We start from the raw sequence: 17,610 nt of genomic DNA on the forward strand, positions 1-17,610 counted from the left end.
AGTGATGTCATCAGTGATGTCATTTGAGATGTCATCAGTGATGTCATCAGTGATGTCACTGACCATGTCATGAATGATGTAATATGTGACATCATCAGCAGTGGATTGCGGGTGCGCGATATATAGTTAGTGCAACTAACTATATATGGAATTTCAATGGTTTTGTGTGAGTAAGATAAGGTTTTGTAAATGCGAATTCCTAACTATATATGGTCTATAACCTATGGTTTTTTCAGTGAATTTTCAAGGTTTTGTAAATGCTAATTCCTAACTATATATGGTCTATAACCTATGGTTTTTTCAGTGAATTTTCAAGGTTTTGTGCTAATTCCTAACTATATATGGTCTATAGCCTATGGTTTTTTCAGTGAATATATATATATATACATACATATATATAAACATATATCATCTGTATATCTATATAAATACAAACATAAATGCATGCATACATATACTTATATGCATACAGATGCATGTTATTTACATGAAAGTTGAAAAAACACTAATAAAAGCAAAGCTAAAAAGCCACCTCATTACAAACAGAATGGCTTTAACTTAAACGAGGGCGTAGATCTATTGCATTTTCAATGCTTGTTTACTTTGGTTCCATCAAGAAGGCATTCAGATGTGTCACACATTTGCCATAAATTCTGAATGTTAGCACTCTAGTTGCACATTAGATCACTGTAGTAAAGCTACTGCTCACCAGGGACGTCTGCTGCTGGTATTCAAAGTGCATGTTTCAGTCTGTATGTCAGAATTTTTTTCATGAAATAGAAGAGGATTTGAGAAGTCACTCAAAATGATCCCTAATTTTTCTTTCTGAAGCACTAATCATACTTTCTATGGCAAAATTAACCCCCTCATGTTTTTCCTTTTTAAATTGAGTGTTTTCAGACTTACCACTTCATTCCAATCAAGATGGCTTCAGGTGTGCCATACCTTTGTAATAAGTAGGACTGTTAGCGCTCTAGTTGTTCTTTAGAACACTCTGGGAAATTCTGTCATTGGGCTATACTTGGGCTACATCTGGGTGATATTTGGGCTACATTTGGGCTCTTTTGTCTCTGGTGGCCATTTTGGGAGACTGCATGTCAGAATGTTTTAATGAAATAGAAAAGGATTTGAGAAGTCACTCAAAATGTGCCCTAATTTTTCATTCTGCAGCACTAATCATACTTTCTATGGCAAAATATACCCCCTCATGTTGTTTCTTTTTAAATCAAATGTTTTAAGAGTTACCACTTTATTCCAATCAAGATGGCTTCTCGTGTGCCATACCTTTGTAACAAGTAGGACTGTTAGCGCTCTAGTTGTTCTTTAGCACACTCTGGGACATTCTGTCATTGGGCTATACTTGGGCTACATCTGGGTGATATTTGGGCTACATTTGGGCTCTTTTGTCTCTGGTGGCCATTTTGGGAGACTGCATGTCAGAATGTTTTAATGAAATAGAAAAGGATTTGAGAAGTCACTCAAAATGTGCCCTAATTTTTCATTCTGCAGCACTAATCATACTTTCTATGGCAAAATATACCCCCTCATGTTTCTTTTTAAATTAAATGTTTTAAGAGTTACCACTTTATTCCAATCAAGATGGCTTCAGGTGTGCCATACCTTTGTAATAAGTAGGACTGTTAGCGCTCTAGTTGTTCTTTAGAACACTCTAGGAGGCTGCAGTAGAACACAAAGGAATCAACTGACAGTCTCTGTCCTTGTTGGATGTACATGTTTTACTGAGAATGTCAGACTTCATTTTCACATGACTGAGAAAGATAATGTGAATTTACAGAAAATATGCTTTCAGTTTAGCTTATAGATCCCCTTCCAAACCACTGTGGGAAAATCATGAGATATTAGTTTTCTTTCAAACAATATTCATGATATCACAGCAGAAGGTTTTTTCACATGGTAAAATCACCTTAGAACCCACCACAATTCCTAAAACGAGTATGGTACCATCAACAAATGATTTATAATGTAACTAAAGTCCTAAAACCCTCTATTAACTACAATGCTTTTTAATGAGGTGCTATCATGTATATTGGTCCCAAGATGGCTGCCAACACTTCTTGGATGAAGTGCTGACAGCCAATCAGATCAGATGTGTGGTTAGGCTCCGCCCAGATATATATCTTTTTTTGAACCTAAATTACTCAAAATCCACTGGAGCACATATATTGAGACCTAGCAAAGGCACATCGGGCTAACAGTCCCTACAATTTTGCCAAGTTTCGTGCAAATCCATTCAGCCGTTCGAGCTAAAAGTGAGGCCAACCGCCCTATGGAAATTAACATGGGAAAAACGCGTTTTGGGACCCCCCTTTTTTCTCGGCCTCCCCTTGATGAAACCCCCCCAAATTGTCAGGGGCTGCTCAGAAACAAAATGTTCCATTTTCCTGAATATTTCAGCCAATTCTGTCTACAAACGCCAAAGTTAATAGACATAGAATTTTCAAAAATCCCATAGAGAAAAAATCCTAACTATATATACCTACTGGCGACCGCCAGTAGGTAATATATATATATATATATATATATATATATATATATATATATATATATATATATATATATATATATATATATATATTTTACCTATTGGCGGTCGCCAGTAGGTAGTTATAGTTAGGATCTTATTTCAAATATCTTTTGCGCTGTTTCACGAATCTTTGCACATTTTTCAAAACTAATGAGGCGCTCTGGTCAACTCCTGTCTTGAAAGATTAGGGGTGATTCGTCAAGCGGGGGCTGAGAAAAAAAGGGGGTGCCAAAACGTGTTTTCTCCATGTTAATTTCCATAGGAATTTTGAAACAGTTTACAGCCTGAACTGCCGAACGGAATTACATCAAATTTGGCAAAAAGGTAGGTCTTGGTCCAAAAAGCAACCTTTTTTTATAAATGGTGCAAATCCATTAAATAGTTTCTGAGAAATTAGCTTCACTCTGATTGACTGCCAACACTCCAAACCACGAAGTGTTGGCAGCCATCAAACTGAGTCACAAGAATAAAGGTGAAAAATGATACAAAAACAAGAAAAGGGGGCAGGGTAAAAACACCCTGACCACCTAAAAAAAGGCATTTAAAAAAAAAAAAATCGGCAGAATTCGCGCTGGGTGCCCGAATCCTCCCGAGAACATTTTAAAAACAAAGCGCTTCATTATCTGATAGCCTCCGGAAGGGCTACATCCCAGGGGAAATGCTTATTTATATTGTGGGGGCCCAAGGGGAGCCCCCGCAGTACTGGGGACCGCTACTTCCCTGGGGCTTAATTGTTTATGGGGGCATGCGGCACCCCACAGCCCTGGGGACCACCATTTCCCTGGGGCTGATATTTAAAATGTGTTGGAGGGATCCTGCCTCCCACACTGCCCCGGGGACTGTCACCTCCCCAGGGGAATCCTTATTAATATGCAGGGACCTCACTGGCCCCACCCAAGCCTCGGGGAATCCCACCTCTCTGGGGCTTAAAATAAAAAAAAAGTGTGGGGGCGCTACTGCCACCCCCACCGTGCCCCGGGTGCCACCACCTCCCAGACACACTTTTTAATTAAATACAGGGCTCCAATATGGACCCCCAAGCCACGGGAACCACCACCTTCCCAGGGCTTTAAACAGTAAGGGAGGGGGGCAATGCATCCCCCTCCTGGAGCCCTTGATGGCCCTGGGAACCCCCACCCCCAGGGGCTCCTGCAATGCTCACTCTGGGATATTGCTGTTTGCTATGGCATGCTCCCGCCCTGTCATAGCAAACTCCTGCCTTGGGTTTTGGAAGTGAGAGCAGAAAACCTGTTCTCGCTTCCAAAAACCAAAGCAGGATTGATTTTGCACAAGGGGAGCTGCTTGTCAGCAGCACCCCTTGTGCAAAAGCAATCCTGGGCCGCGCCAGAGGCAGGGAGCCGGCGGGACTGTGGGGGTATTGGGGCTCCCCCCACGGTCCCCAACGGAAAGGGCTGGTCCCACGGTATGGGGTCCCCAGGGCCAGAAGTGGCTCCCTCCATTTTAATTAGCTTTGATTTTTTATGGTTTTTTAAGAGGAAGGCTAGCCATGGGGGATGGGGTCCCTGGGCCCATAATTGGCCTAAGGAGGGGGGCCACGCAGCCCTCTCCTAAAAAACCCACACTGAGGCAAGGCCCCGGGGGATGAGGTCCTGGGGACAGAAGTGGCCCAGGGAAGGGGAGCCATATGGCCCTCTCCCGTAAAATAAGAAAATAAAGAAAACGAAAAACGAAACTGGAAACTCGATGAATGCCCCGCCCCCTTCCTTCCTGACTCTACCGAAGTGCCCAGCGGCGAGTTCTAAGTTGGGGAATTAAGTCCCCTTGATTACTGAGGGCTCCTGGGGGCAACTAGCTCACCAGGTTCCTCCAGTAAGCACCATACAGCTGGATTGCAGAGAGGTTGTTCGAAGCCATGCCCCTTCTCACACCACTTCTAACACGCCTCTTGGAGCAATGCTGGTGGGGTGATGAGGTCCACTTGTGTTCTGAGGACAACAGGTCACAAGTGGACTTCATCCCTAGAGCCTCAGTGCACCAGGAGTCGCATTTGCAGAGTGATGTAGAAAGGGGCCTTGGCTTCAGACCTCTCTCAGCAATCCCACTGTATGGCACTTACTGGAGGTACCTGGTTGGCTAGTTGGTCACCAGGGACCCTCAAGAATGAAGGTTACTCAATACCACAACTTAGAATGCACCAGGAGGAGACTTTGCAGAGAATGTCTAGCAAAATATCGGCAGACAAAAAAATCGATCTGCAAAAATATCTACAGAGAAATATCGAAGTCCTATCTACACAAAGGTAAGTACAAAAATATTGAAAAAAATAATGTTGTCAAAAATATCGATGTTAAAAATATTGTTTTTTTAAAATGTTTTAATAATAATTAGGGCTCCCAGTTTTATGGTATTTATTTTTTGACCATTTCCGTCTGTATTTATCCATATTTATTTTTTGGGTATTTTTTCTGTATTTATCCACATTTATTTTTGCCACACGCAAAAGACGCAGCTACAGCTAGTATTTATCCACATTTTTTTAAATTGACAATGCACACCTGCGCCTGGTTGTTATTGGTCAACACAATACATTCATCTGAAAACTTTGCCATTGTAATACAAGCACATGTGCATTTCAAGAGACTTTGCAGACACTGAGGCTCTTTCTGGTTTGTTAATGAAATGAAGACCACTGAAAACCCGTTCAATATTTGCTAATGACACTGGAATGGCCAAGAGATTCAAAGAAATATTACACAGTGTTGGCCATTCTTGCTGCTCAGAACGCCAGTATGTCATTGCACTGATGTCTTTTTGTGGGATAGGGTGCGTTACATATTTATTGAATTGAAACAAAAATTAAAATACAACTTTCTAGTTCCAAGATGTAATTGCCTTCTAATAGAATTTACTCGATAGTAGTTCTCGAGCGGTACACAAATGTAAATAGGTCAGTGGGTTACTGCTTTTGTCAGAGAGTCCCTATTGTTACTTGCAGTTAATAAGTAAAAATATTAACATAGAACAGTGAGCTATTAACTGTCATGTAAGAGCTGCATGCAAATTGCAAGGTGTAAGTTAGAGCGTTATGGTTTTTCTCCCAATCTTTGATTATTCTGATGTGGTAAAAAAGGGTTCATTTGGTTAGAAATCAATTCTGATTATTAAAGAGACTCCCCAACCATGGTAGTACGTTTTAAATTCTGAGTTTGTTTCTCCAGACCAATCACTATTAAACTATGCTGCGTACTAATATGGTTGTGCAAAAAAAACTATGGATTTAGGCCCAGATCCTTGTACTGGGGTGAATGTATGACATTGTTCTACATTCTGTCCATCAAATGTGTTTTTTTGCAATTTTCACACCGAGTGTGCTGGGTATACTCAGATGTGAGTCCCAGGCTCTCCACACCACTGGAGTCAAGCTATCCAGGCTGAATGAAGGCTGATAGCCAGAAACCGGTCCTTGGATGCTTGATTCCGGTCTGGGAAAGACATGGCTTGGTAGTTCGGACTGGACTGTTCCCATGGGGCACAGGGTCAGAGCTGATTTGCATATAGCCAGTGTCTAACCCAGGGTGGTGTGGAGTGCAAAAAAACGATGGATTTAGGCCCAGATCCTTGCACTGGGGTGAATGTATGACATTGTTCTACATTCTGTCCATCAACTGTGTTTTTCGCAATTTTTTTTACTAATATGGTTGTCATGTGACTCCTACACCTTGTGGTGCTTTGTTGCAAACTAGGATATTTTGCCTTTCATGTTTGAACAACTCTTGTGGAAAAAGGGAGGAGAATTGCTGATGACAGAAACTCCATGGCTGGGAGACAAATGTCAATAACTCATATTAGCCTGGCAAATATTTCATTCTCGGTGCTTTGTCCTTTTTTACTCTGTGGTGCAGGTAATACTGGCTTCCCCAACTCACTGTTTGTCTGCCCGAATCTAAGCACAAAGCGTTTTGTGGGTTATTCTGTTCGATTTCGCTCAAAAGACAGGGGAGACGCAGAGTGATTGTCAGATTATGAGAACTCGCTGATTAATGCACATTTTGAGGAACTTACAGATAAAAGGCCTTATATACTAACCCTATGCACGTGCCCACAGAAGCACCCACAATATCTCATAGGGGATCCTCAACAGGAACTGAAATATTTTGCAAGCAGGCAGCCTAAGTAACATAACGTCTATTTGTGAAGTGGGCCAACCCAGATTTAAACCTGTAACCACGAGAACAACATGCCCCTACAGTGGACACATTAGTCCACCAAGCCACCAGACCTAACAAGTACGATTGAAAAAGCACCCCTCCTACTGAAGTTTAGATGCACATTCCAAGCACTGTTAACGTGCATGAAAAATAGGGCAGCATGAGGGCCCAGAATGAGTTAATGATGGTAGGAAGTTAGAGAGACAGTAGCTGTAAGGTTTCAGTGTGGTGCACTGATAGGATTTCGCCTCTCTCCGTTCACTCAGGTTTAGTTCTTCTTTTTCTCAGCTCCAGCCTTTTTCTCAGTTCTCTTTTCTAGTGCTGTTCTTGTCCACTATGCTCCATTCTTGTGCTACCTCCTTGCTGTGTCCCTCTTGCTTTCTCTCTGTTTTGCAGTCTCTCTTGTTAACTCTGTTAACTTCCTCCCTGTAATCTCTACTGATTTACAACTTAGTACTCGCACTACAGTCAAGTATAAAATATAGCTTTAGCATAGGCTTGGAGAACAATCAAGGGAAGGGACGTCACGTAATGCTTAATTTTGTTTAATGTCAGTTTGACTAGAAATGTATAAATGTAGTTGTGCATTTATCTGAACTACCCAATCGAAGAACCCAAATCATTCTCATCCCTGGCTGCAGCAAGAGGACGTTTAAACCTTCACAAACAGGTCTCTCTGAGGGGGAAACAAAACATAAAGGTGAATATTATAGGCTGCAATTCTCAGGCACATTTACTTAAATACTGGGTTTATTCTCTTCCCAAACCAACTTTATGCCTGATGGTCACCTAGCCACTTCTAGTGGATTTTGGTGAAGCTCGCAGAGTGCAAGGAATGGATGGCCTTCACAGTGTGCAAAATAAAACTAAAGAAAAGCATGCACACGAAAATATGCGTCAGCTCTATAAATTGAATCGGATTAAAGGCAATGGTTTTGGAAGTGATGTTAAACTATCCATTGCACGCTGCTCCCCGCTAACTCCCAGTTATTCAACAGAGGTGTTGTGTTGTGCAAACTGATGCACCCCAGCGGGGCCGGCCTTCAGCATGAACGAGCTGGGTCCAGGCCCCGGGCGCCAATATTCTGATTGGCGCATAGTGCTGTGTGGATTAAGGTCATGCTAACAGCAGCACTTCCGTCGTCTTGCTCCAGCCTTGTCAGTGTCACTAAGAGCTTGTTTCTGTCTCCTTTGCCAGTAAGTGGTTTTAATCCTACACTATCATACTGTGAACAATAGGACAATGTTTTTAACACTGCATTAACCCCTTGCCCTCCCTCACCGTCTCACCCCTGCTGACACACATTAGCAAAACCATCCTCAGCATAAGGCAGCTAATGAGCTAAGCAATTGGTGCTCTGGGTGCGCTAAGGGAGGTCTGGGGATGTTTGTATTCAGGGTGCAGTCTCTGCTCAGCCAAGGAGTGACCTGTGACCGCCAAAGAGACCCCCTGCTGCCTCTAATGTTGGTGCTATCTTAAAGGCCGGCTCTGAGCCCCCAAGCAGAAGCTCCCTCCTCCCCCCACCCTCAGTTCGTTAACCCTCGGGCTAACTAGGCAGCAATCAATCATGGCATGGCGGCGCTGCCTTTCCCTCCACCATGAAACAGTTTCTATTTAAGTTTGTACATGTAATCAAAAATCGAAGCACTGCACTGTAAAGACGACAACAACCCCCCGCCCCCCCCCCCACATGACGGTGGAGGAAACGATCCCCTGCTGCTGCCTTACCTTGCCAGTAGAAACTGCGGCGGGCTGGCACAGAGCTAACTAACATAAGTGGCAGAGCCCTGGAGATGCTGAACGAAAGAGGAGGGCCCGGTGCAGGAACAGAAGCTGATGGTGGCAACAAGAAGGCGTGTTAAAGGCTGGTGGTCCGTAGTGCAGGGAAAGAAGAAATACAGTCAGGTGAGCCCCCCAAATAAAGGCCAAAAGTTATGAGGGAAAGGCCGGAGATGTTGGCACGCCCACACACTGAGGCTTGGATCAGACGAAGATTGCCTCAGGGGATCAGCCGTCCTTGAAAGACCCTGAGCCAATATGTCCACACGAGGGCGCTAAAAGACCCTGATTGGAAGGGATTTAAATGAATTTCAACATGCAAAGGAAACTGCATGCAGCGGCAGCGCGTCAACATTTGCCAGTGTTTTGCCGTTTCTATATATAAATACAGACAAAGTAAATATAGATTTCCGTCTGTATTTATATGTAAATATCCGTAAAAAGGGAAAACCGGGAGCCCTAATAATAATGTAAAAACAAGTAAATGATACATATAATTAAAAAAATATAGATATAAATATTAAAACATATTTAATAATTATAACTAATGCATTTAATGTTAAAATTATTTAAACATCTACAGATAACTTAATGTATATGCTTACTCCACATATTCCAACAATAAGGAACGCGTTGTATAGTGTCAGGGTAAAAGTTACTATTCCCACTCCAGAAAGTGCAACAGTAGGGAAAGCACTGGATAGCGTAGGGGTAAAAATTACTATTCCCACTCCAGTGAGTGCAACAGTAGGGAAAGCGTTAAATAGCGTAGGGGTAAAAATTAATATTCCAGCTCCAAAGAGTGCAACAGTAGGGTAACGCGCTGGATAGTGTAGGGGTAAAAATTACTATTTCCCCTCCAGTGAGTGCAACAGTAGGGAAAGCGTTAGATAGCTAGGGGTAAAAAATACTATTCCGACTTTAGAGAATGCAACAATAGAGAAAGTGTTGGATAGCGGAGGGGTTAAAATGTATATTCGCACTCCAGGGAATTCAACTGTAGGGAAAGTGTTGGATAGCGGAGGGGTAAAAATTACTATTCCCACTCAAGTGAGTGCAACAGTAGGGAAAGTCTTGGATAGCGTAGGAGTTAAACTAACATACTTATCAATTAAATATATAGAAATATGGGGATGTGAGTCTTTGCAGCGGACTTGTCGATCCTACTAAACTTTGATGGCTGCCAACATTTCAACCAGGAAGTGTTGGCAGCCATCTTGGGACTTGGCTTGAAGCCCTAATTGAAATTTTGAACTCACCTGTAAATCCCTAGTACAAGATCCTAAGATTGTATCCAGGGCCTGTCAGTTGTAGGTCACAATGGGCTGCAGTACTCATTGTTCCATCAAATGCAGTGATAGCTCAAAAATGACTGGCTACTTGCTCTATTTAGTAAAAGTGTGTAGAGTTTAACTCAAAGTCATCCAGTCAAAATAATTGTTATTGACAAGCCTTTGAAAACATAAGGCAGGGCACATTGTATTTAAAGACAAGGATGTAAACCTTTATATTAAAGATGTCATACAGAAAAATGCCCAAAAGGCTATTTTCACTGCTGAAGATTTGGCTGCTCTTAAGAAGAGCACAAGGATACAATATTACATTTATTGTTGCTATTTCTACTTAGGACACAGCATTCAAGTTCATTCTTGGACCTTTTAAATGTGGCACACTCAGTACCCTCCTTAGAAGGCTTTCTGGAATTTTGGAAGTCCTGTGGATGAATGGAAGAGTACTTGACCTTCTGTATGTGACCTGAGAAGAAGCATGAAGATTGGATCAGCTCTTTCTCTTGCACCCAGGAGAATCAAGTGGACTCCAAGGGTCATATGGCTGATCTCCTGTTTGAGCTACGGGGATACAGCAAGCTCTAGTAGTCCCTTTTCCTGCATTCCTCTGCTGACCATCTCTGACTGGACCTGCCCTGAACCCTGCTGCTGGTCTCTTGGAGTGATTCTTGACCCCAAAGTGCTGTCCCCAAGGTTCAAGCGCCTTGACTGCTGTCAAAGTGTACTCCTCATCACAAATTCTACCACCTAGAATTTTTTGGCAGCTTTTTGCCCTGAGAACTGGCAGGGGATCAGGATCAACCTGCCGTGCATCACTGCTGGACCAAAGATCCCCATTGATCATTGCTAATTTTTTCTTTGAGAAGGCATCTGGCATCGTAAAGCCTTCTAAGGATGCAATATGTAGCCATGCCCGGATGGAAAAATCTGTGCTCCAAAAATATGACTGTATCCGCAGGTAGAAATCTTCACCAGGCGAAGGTACAACAAGCATTAAACCAGCAAGGGACCTTCTCTAAATGTAAAATTCACATTTCTCACATTAGTAGCTTTCCCAAGAAAAGTCATAGGCTTCACCGAGACCAATCCCAATGGCGATCTGATGATGTGGAATACTCTTTTGTCATATCCTGTAGCCTTGACCCGTTATAGACTTTTGACTTCCATTTCAGAGACTAAGACCCAGATTTACTAAAAACTGATGCAACACAATGCAGTAAGATAACCAGCTGTGCTGCATTGAATGACAGGGAAATAGCAAAGATATGATGCATTTCTAAAGTCTCCCTGTACTGGAGCACTGTGTGCTGCCTAGCGCTAATGCAGGCATCCTTGTGCCATGGTGCAAGCGTGCCTCTATTATGAGAAGGATTTTTTTGTGAACTAGGTATACCTTCCTTCACAAAAACAATCTGTAAAGGCATATTCCTCTCTCTATTTGTGTTCAGAATGGAGTACACATGTAATGAGTAAAAACAAGGAGAAATACAAATATTTTTCCTCATAATGTCTGGGTCTGGAAGGTAAGCCATGTTGACACAATCCCAGGTTTACTCACTTTAGTTAATCTGGGATTGCTTAAAAATCAATGGGTGGATGCATGGGAACGCCCATACTTCACCCATGCCTTCATAACACAGGGTAACGCAAGACAGCGGTATACACTGCCTTGCGTTACTCTGAATTTGCTAAACCACAAAGAGTAAAGTAAAGTGGCTTGGTGTGGCTTACAAAATTCCAGTTGCAGGCTTTTGTTACCTTGCATCATCTTGCGTGATGCAGGGACAACACAAGCCCTTAGTAAATATGATCCCAAGTCCAAAGGTAAACCTTTTCACTGGGACAAACCTGGTTCCTATATCTGACTAGCACAACCAGATAACTGTGGTAATACTTTTTGGCAGTATTTTGAACCTTAAAATGTAAAACTTCATAACTCCAGGTCCCATCAAGGGCTTTTTGTTATTATGGTGTTATGGTATTTGTTACATTTTACTCTGTCATCTAAATTTGATTGGGATTTTTCTTGTGTTGTTTTTTACTTGTTTACTGTTTGAGTACTGCATAAATACTTTACACATTGCCTCTAAGTTAGGCCTGTCTGCTCTGTGCCATAACTACCAAGGAGGCGAGCTCAGGTTAATAAACAGCCTGATTCATCAAGCTGTTAGGCTGTTAGATTCTGAGAATCTGGCCCTTTGCGAGTGCGATTTTTGCAGTTGGGATTCATCATCCCAAATGCAAAAATCGCTAATTGCGATCTCGCAATTTTGCGAGGAATTACATTTAAGGAATCTCTATTTGAGATTCCTTAAATGCAATTCATCATCCAATTTTGTTCTGCGAATTCGCAATTTCTGGCCGCAATTTACCGCGAGGTCAGACCTCGTGGTAAATTGCGAAAACTCAGAAAAATGCTTTTAAATGCATTTTTCTGAGTTGCATGTTACACACACACATGTCCTTTGGACATGTGTGTGTGCAACACCTGTTTAAAATTTCATTTGAGGGGTGCTACAGGGTGTCCTTTGGACACCCCTGGCACCCTTCAAATCGCTATCTTATTTGCGATTACCTAATTGCTAATCGCAAAAAAGGAATACTCCCCATTCATTCCTATGGGCCTTTTGGCCCATAGGAATGAATGGCGAGTTATTCCTTATTTGCGATTAGCAATTTGCTAATCGCAAATAAGGATTATGTAGGAATCGCATTTCTTTATGCAATTTCTACATGAATCCCGTTTTGCGAGTCCTTAATAGCGATTTGCTATGAATCGCTATTAGGGGCTCGCAAAATGGGAGAATGATGAATCAGGCTGTTAGTGACTTTGAAAATTTACCCTGGCAATTAAAGTGGGCAATATGTATGTAATTTTTGTTTTGCAAATCTCAAATTGTGATTTTTTGGGAATCACAATTAGAGAATCGCAAAACGAAATGTAGGTAGGATTAGCACATTTTTTGCAAATCCCAATTATTCCTTATTTGCGAATTGCAAATTGCGATTCTCAAATAAGGAATACGTTCTCATTCATTCCTATGGGCTGGAAGGCCCATAGGAATGAATTGGAAGACATTCTCAATTTGAGATTCTCAATTAGAGAATCGCAAATTGAGAATGCATTTTCAGGGTTGCAAGGGTGTCAATAGAACACCCTGTTGCACCCCTGAAATTAACATGTGTGCACATGTGGCCCACATACATGCCCTAATGTATGTGACCCACATGGCACTTTGAAAAATGCCAAAAAGTGATTTTTTTCAAAGAAATCGCAATTTACCACCAACTTGAAGTTGGTGGTATTTTGCGATTCCTTAAGCCACAATTCGCACAACTTGGGTGCTTCCTACATTGCATTTAAGGAATTGCAATTTGCGATTCCTTAAATGCAATTGCAAAATAAGGAATCGCAAATTTTGTGATTCCTTATTTTGCATGTGGCTTTTTGTGTGCTACATAGCACACTGCCCTAAATGCGATCGCAAATGCTGAAATTTTGTAAATTTCAGCATTTACAATCACAAATGGGCTACCTACATATGGCCCGTTATTTGTTATTTGAGGATGGTACTCATCTCCCCAACTAATACCCCAGTTTCTTATAGGCTCTTGTTCCTACTTATGCACAAATCTCGATTGAGGAGTGTACACTGTCCCTGTATCATAACTGGTACATTTTTGATTAAATCTCAGAATCAGAGAGAGGTTTTGTAATTGACTTAGTACATTATTTATGCTTTGATAAGTAATACCTATGAAGGCCTTGTAGCCCACAAGGTAGGGTGCATGGAATTTAAAAGTTTGACATGTAGAAAAGAGATGCCACCATTTCCCCACAGGATCAAAACTATTTTAACTGTGGCAGACCCAGTAGTACTATACAGAAAACCAGAGTACAGATTAAAATATTATTATTGCTATTTACGTGTTTGGAGCCAAATGGAAAAATAATTAAACCATTACTTTTATATCAGCATTATAAATCCAATTAAATTATGAAGTCCTATTTGTAATAATTATTAAGTGAATGTAACTTTTAGAATATTACCTTTACTCTGCACTAAGCTTCTGGGTGTGAATTTGCAATGGCTCTCCAATATCTGCCCAGCCTGTAATTAGCTCTTAAGGAGGAATGAAATTACTTCTAGGAGCCACACAATAGACCACTTTAACAGTCCAACATGAATGGACAGGGAAAACACCTCTGAGCTCAGCTGGTCTTTCAAGGTGGGAGCTGCTATTCCTCCTGTTGACACTACTGGGTCGACAGCTGCTTGAAAGGTCTGTCTGGGGTACATGTACAATGTCTGTACCCTTGAGCGGGATCAAACAGGACAAAATCAAATTTCTCGTGTATCTCGTGTCAGGTTGCTAAATGACCCTGCTGTGACTTACTTTTTGGTATGGTTCCAGGGCCTGGTTTCAACTAGATTTCAGTGTTGGACATTAGAGGACACTAGTAATTTCCATAGCACTCTTTCCTACACAACCTTTCCTTTCAGAGTCCAAGTTTAGTGTGACTGAAAATGTTGACCATCTTGGAATTGTTGTGATACATGCACCTACTGAAAGATGTGTAGGCCAGGGCCTGGGAACTTTTCCTCAGTTTGTTAGGGAGTGGCCAGGTGTCATCCCCAAATGCTAGATAATGCCAACCATAAATGTGGAACCCCAGGGCATTCTCCTCAAAACATTTCCTGGAGCTGCGGAACATCAGAAGGGGACTCTCTGTGGCCTGAGGGGAGTACTGAAGTACTTAGCCTGCTCCATCTTGCACCCAGGACAAATAAGTGGACTCCCATGGTCAGTTAGCTGACCTCCTCTGTGGCTGTAGGAACACAAAAAGCTACAAGAGGTCTTATTGTGAATTACTCAGCTAACCAGTGGCAAATGGACCTGGAATTAACTTTCCTGTTGGTCTTTACCCAACACCCTTACAGCCTCTAAGTGCCATCCCTTGAGGTCATGTGACATCAGACGTATTCTACTGTGGTTTTTTGGCACCAGAATACATTTTGGAGAAAAAAACTTCCCCAGAGCCTCAGTGAGACCGACTGGGAAAAGTGCCCAACCGTCATTACACCAGTGTCAGATAGGATCACAGCGTCATCCCGCACAGAAACCTCTATATGTCCCAAAAAAATACCAAAGTCCCATTCTGCATTGAGGCTTACAATATGTTTAGTAAGACATCTCCAAAGCTCCACAGTGCTAGGGTGACCAACCTGCTTCAAGTGTAAAGCATTCAGTTCTACAACGGCGGCATCCAATGAGCGGCACATTTTTCTTCTAAAAAATGGACAATGTCCTAGGCTGCATTGGGCCGTAGAAGTAATTTTGATGTGTTTTTTAAAGAAAGTGGCAAGGTCCACCTACTGGTCTACTGATACCCTTGACTACCATCACTGCTTTGCACTTTTTGATGCAATTTTAACCTAAAAAATATAAAATGATATCTCCAGTTCTCTTTGTTGTAATTTTGTTATTTTGGTGTGATTTTATTTATTAATTTTTACTCTGTTTCTTTGGGATTTTTATTGCTTTGTAATTAGACTGCATTACTGTTGTGGTTTTGCATAAATACTTTAGACATTGCTCTAAGTTAAGCCTGTCAGCTTTGTGTCATCGCTACCATGGGTTGAGCTCAGGTTAATTTAGTGACTTTTGAGGGATCTTTAAAGTGTTATTAATTCTTTGAGGACTGGCTGCCACCCACCCAAAATAAAATCCTACTTTCTTTCAAGTATGTATTGCACTGTGTGAGGCTCATTTACCAAACGTTTTCAACACTATGGTCCAGATTACGAATGAAAGGAATGGAGTGGGGTATGTACTGCACAGTGGCTGCTCCTCTGCTAAGGCAGCGGAGTGTCCGCCCACTTTTTCGCAGTGAAACAAAGGGAAAAAAAAAAGATAATAACTCACGGTATTATCATTTTATTTTCTCCTACTTATGCAGGGGCCAGGGAGGAGTGGTAGGCAGTACTCACCTAAGTGCGCAATGACTGCTTGGCCGGCCCTATCGGGCCACCCAAAACAGTCTTGCTCATTTCACATTCTCCTTGCAGGCTGCATTGCAGCCTACGTGGAGAACATGCCCGGGCCTCCAGTAGGCGTCTGAGTGCTGAAACACGGTGCTCAGACCAATCACAACGCTACTGGGAGCCTGGATGTGCTTCCTCTGGCTCAACGTAAGGACTACATAGGAGAGACGTGGCAAGGAAGCGGCAAGAAGGTACATTTTTATTTTATTTTTTTATACTTGCTTCCCCCTATCGTCTCCCCCTACAGCCCCCCACACCTACCTCTGATCCGTTTCAGCTGCCGCTGTTTCTACACCCATGTAAATACATTCACTGAGGTGAGAAAGTTACCAGTTGTAGTCATTATTTCCTATTCTGAGTATACCCAAGAAACCAGGGAACTGGTGCGTTCAGCATCAAATTGCACATGTATAGGTATATGCCAGGGGCCTCATTTATGAGGCCTTGCGTCAGTTTTGTGCTGCTGATGCGTCACTTTTTGTGACGCATCGGCGGCGTAAAACATGCGCCTTGTTGCGCCATATTTAAAAAGTGACGCATCTAGGTAGATGCGTCACTTTTTAAACCCCTGCGCCACATTATACCTGCGTCAGGTATAATGTATGCAGAGGGGGCGTTCCCCCGCCAAAACCTCGTAATAGTGACGCAGTGAAATCTATGAGATTTCACTGCGTCACTTTTAGGACGCCGTTGCGTCAAAATCTTGCACCTGTCTCACAGCAGGCGTAAGACTGACGCAGGCCCTTTCACATGGGGCTTCCCCCATGTGAAAGGACACATTGCTGGAGTTGCGTCACTTTTGTGACACACTCCAGCAATGCGTCACTTTTGCGCTTACAGATACGTCAGATATACTGACGTATCTGTAACTCCTTGCGCCATGATGCGTCATAATGTAAATATGAAGCATCATTGGTGTCGCAAGGAGGGCGCAATGAAAAGTGACGCATCACTGTTTTCACGCAGCGATGCGTCACTTTTCATAAATGAGACCCCAGGTTTTTTACCACTGTGTGGCTGGTTTGACCTGATGAAATGTACCTGGGGACAGGATGTGTTTGTCACACAACTTATATCTCAGATGGCTATCAAAAACGGAGGCCAAGACCATGATTGGAATTTAACCTGACTCTCAGAATCGGGGTCACAGTGTCATCTAATGCAAATCCGTTACCTCTTAAAGAAAATACGCCTATTCATGATATTTTTTGCACGAGTTGGAGGACTGGGGGGTAGAGGCATGAAGGATCACTGGGCAGAGGCAAGGAGGAAATATGTATCAGACATCTGTGTGTCTCCACAATTAATTTCAATGAAGTTTCTATGCTGCACGTACTTTGAAGTTTACGGTTTAAGGCTGAAGTTAGTGCAGTGTGGGAAAGGAATGTGAACAGTCCCTTATATGAGGCAGATAGATAGAAAGGGAATTAAAGCACAGTAAATAAGGGTAAAGGGACGAGAAGTAAGAAGCTGCCAAAGTGTTCATGGAACTTTCTAACTTCCATAGATCTCAACGAGTACATAAATGAATTTCGTTAATTACATACAGGTCAGATGTAAATTCCAAATGTGGCAGTACATCTGAGGAGATAATTTACAATTTTAAAAAAAAGTTTGTCTCTGGTTCTGTGGGAAACATTATTAAAAACTGTAGAGGGAAGATCCAGAATTAAATAGCTGCTGAATAAAGTATTGCCAGATCTGGATGACTGGGTCTGCGTGAACTTTCAGATGATAGGGAATCGCTTTAAAATGCTTGAAATGTTGAGCAGGCAACTGA

The sequence above is a fragment of the Lissotriton vulgaris genome, chromosome 4_1, assembly GCF_964263255.1.
Source record: "Lissotriton vulgaris chromosome 4_1, aLisVul1.2, whole genome shotgun sequence".
NCBI lineage: Eukaryota > Metazoa > Chordata > Amphibia > Caudata > Salamandridae > Lissotriton > Lissotriton vulgaris.